This window comes from Cherax quadricarinatus, chromosome 75, assembly GCF_038502225.1.
Source record: "Cherax quadricarinatus isolate ZL_2023a chromosome 75, ASM3850222v1, whole genome shotgun sequence".
Lineage (NCBI taxonomy): Eukaryota > Metazoa > Arthropoda > Malacostraca > Decapoda > Parastacidae > Cherax > Cherax quadricarinatus.
Window position 1 is genome coordinate 4370638 of NC_091366.1, and position 4057 is coordinate 4374694.

Sequence of the window (4057 nt, forward strand, 5' to 3'; positions counted from 1 at the left end):
ACTGACTGATATAAACATTACCGTGTAATATAAACTAGTAACATTACTGCCTGATATTAACATTAATGTTTAACATAGTAATCTTTTTCTTTAATAAATATTTCTTTCACATAACACAATAACTAACAATTTGTTAACATTAAAGTCTATATCTGGATAACCCGCCGTAAAAGAGAAGCTTACGACGTTACGGTCTACCACTACTACTACTACCACCACTACTACCACTACCACTACTACTACCACCACTACTACTACTACCACTAATACCTCCACTACTACCACTAGTACCTCCACTACTACTACCACTACTATACTACTACTACCACCACTACTACTACTACTATCACTACCACCACCACTACTACCACTACTACTACTACCACTACTACCACTACTACTACTACTACCACTACTACTACTACCACCACTACTACTACTACTACCACTACTACTACTACCACTACTACTACTGCCACTATTACTACCACTACTACTACTACCACCACCACTACTACTACCACTACTACCACTAATACCTCCACTACTACTACCACTAATACCTCCACTACTACCACTAGTACCTCCACTACTACTACCACTACTATCACTACTACTACTACCACCACTACTACTACTACTATCACTACCACCACCACTACCACTACTACTACTACCACTACTACCACTACTACTACTACTACCACTACTACTACTACCACCACTACTACTACTACTACCACTACTACTACTGCCACTATTACTACCACTACTACTACTACCACCACCACTACTACTACCACTACTACCTCCACTACTACTACCACTAATACCTCCACTACTACCACTAGTACCTCCACTACTACTACCACTACTATCACTACTACTACTACCACCACTACTACTACTACTATCACTACCACCACCACTACTACCACTACTACTACCACCACTACTACTACTACTACCACTACTACTACCACCACTACTACTACTACTACCACTACTACTACTACCACTACTACTACTGCCACTATTACTACCACTACTACTACTACCACCACCACTACTACTACCACTACTACTACCACTAATACCTCCACTACTACTACCACCACTACTACTACTACCACTAATACCTCCACTACTACCACTAGTACCTCCACTACTACTACCACTACTATCACTACTACTACTACCACCACTACTACTACTATCACTACCACCACCACTACTACCACTACTACTACCACCACTACTACTACTACTACCACTACTACTACTACCACCACTACTACTACTACTACCACTACTACTACTGCCACTATTACTACCACTACTACTACTACCACCACCACTACTACTACCACTACTACTACTACTACCACTAATACCTCCACTACTACTACCACCACTAATACCTCCACTACTACCACTAGTACCTCCACTACTACTACCACTACTATCACTACTACTACTACCACCACTACTACTACTACTATCACTACCACCACCACTACTACCACTACTACTACCACCACTACTACTACTACCACTACTACTACTACCACCACTACTACTACTACTACCACTACTACTACTACCACTACTACTACTGCCACTATTACTACCACTACTACTACTACCACCACCACTACTACTACCACTACTACTACTACTACCACTAATACCTCCACTACTACTACCACCACTACTACTACTACCACTAATACCTCCACTACTACCACTAGTACCTCCACTACTACTACCACTACTATCACTACTACTACTACCACCACTACTACTACTACTATCACTACCACCACCACTACTACCACTACTACTACCACCACTACTACTACTACTACCACTACTACTACTACCACCACTACTACTACTACTACCACTACTACCACTACTACTACTGCCACTATTACTACCACTACTACTACTACCACCACTACTACTACTACCACTACTACTACTACCACCACTACTACTACTACCACTACTACTACTACCACTACTACTACCACCACTACTACTACTGCCACTACTACTACTGCCACTACTACTACTACCACTACTACTGCCACTACTACTACTACCACTAATACCACCACCTCTTCCTGCCTATATATAGCCGTCCTGCTCCACTTCTGGTTGGTGTGACTTTGTAAATGGACCAAGTCGGACCGAAACGTCGTCGTAAGCTTCTCTCTCTTATGTGCGGGTTATTTGTGTATCGTTCCAGTCACCGTATTGTGCTTTTTTTTTCTTTTTTGTTATTAAAGTCTATATCTGGATCACAAGGCGCAAGTTCCTTGGATCAAGAGAGCTTCACTAAGTTATTTTTCAATAATGGAACAAAATAGCCCAGAACTGGATACACTATTATGGGTTATGTAACGTGAGAATTATTGTTTGATCCGGGGAAGGGGAGCAGCTCCAGTTCCTCGCATCAAAACCTCTCCACTAAAGTCAATCATCCCCCCCCCCGCCCCCCTCCCTCCAAGACATTAGAAAATTAAGATTAAAATATTTATATTATTATTATTATAATCAAAAAGAAGCGCTAAGCCACAAGGGCTATACAGCGCTGTAAAATATTTATAAATTGGTGACCAAACTGGTGGCGGGGACCAGGAGCTGCAGCTCAACTCTTCTGTTGTACTGACAAATACGTCACCAGACAATACTTACGTTATTTAGGTGTATTAAAATGATGAGGAAACGGTAAAACCGGCGGGGCGGCAGGAGGAGGAGCAACATACCCCCCTTGTACGACTACTGAAGTTCAACTGACCTTAAGTGTCCTTGAGGTTGGTCACTGTCCTGACCTTCATTATAACACCATCACTGATAACCTAACTAACTCTGACTATCACCACTAGATGGCACTACTACACCACCACTATCAGTACTACACATGGTGGAGCGCTCAACCCGTGGGGTAAAAGACCACTTAGGAAGATAAGTTCACTCCCAGGTGGCATTGATCACATTCCTTGGATCAAGAGACCCTCACCACCACCTTCAAGGAACATCTCTCATGGCCACCACTCTCACCACCAGAGGCGCTCAACTCCGCTACTATTGCACCTCTAGTACTGTACATGAGAGTATACCTGGAGAGGGTTCCTCGCAAACCGGTCTGTGACCAGGCCTCATGGTGGATCAGGGCCTGATCAGCTAGGCTGTTACTCTTGGACCACGCAAAGCGACGTAGGAACCACAGCCCAGCTGGTCAGGTACTGACTTTAGGTGCCTGTCCAGTGCCTGCTTGAAGACAGCCAGGAATCTATTGGTAATCCCCTTTATGTATGCTGGGAGGCAGTTGAACAGTCTTGTACCCCTGACACTTATTGTGTTATGTATTATCGCATTGGTCTCTGCTTTCGTAGGGAGTGATTTTCGTGTGCAAGTTTGGTACTAATCCCTCTAGGATTTTCCAAGTGTATATGATTACGTATCTCTCCCGCCTGCGTTCTAGGGAGTACAGGTTTAGGAACTTCAAGCGTTCCCAGTAATTGAAGTGTTTTATCACAGTTATGTGTGACGTGAAGGTTCTTTGTACATTTTCTAGGTCAGCAATTTCACCTGCCTTGAAAGGTGCTGTTAGTGTGCAGCAATATTCCAGCCTAGATAGAACAAGTGACCTGAAGAGTGTCATCATGGGCTTGGCATCCCTAGTTTTGAAGGTTCTCATTATCCATCCTGTCATTTTCCTAGCAGATGCGATTGATACAATGTTATGGTCTCTGAAGGTGAGATTTTCTGACATGATCACTCCCAGGTTTTTTACATCAGTTTCTCGCTCTATTGTGTGGTTGGAATTTGTGTTATACTCCAATGTATTTTAATTTCCTCACGTTTTCCATATCGGAGTAATTAAAATTTCTCATCATTGAACTTCATTTTGTTTTCTTCAGCCCATTTAAAGGTTTGGTTGATGTCCGCCTGGAGTCTTGCAGCGTCTGCAATGGAAGACATTGTCATGCAAATTCGGGTGTCATCTGCAAAGAAAGACACGGTGCTGTGGCTGACATCCTTGTCT

The 4057-nt window shown here is 42.9% G+C and overlaps 1 long non-coding RNA gene across 1 annotated transcript in view; it reads right to left on the bottom strand.

Annotated features, from left to right (window-relative positions):
* LOC128691799 (uncharacterized) overlaps positions 1-2796 on the bottom strand; it is a 14528-nt gene extending 11732 nt beyond the window's left edge. The window contains exon 1 of the long non-coding RNA XR_008407484.2: positions 2704-2796. This is a non-coding gene — a long non-coding RNA (uncharacterized lncRNA). The remainder of the gene's footprint in view (positions 1-2703) is intronic.
* Positions 2797-4057: the final 1261 nt, after the last annotated feature.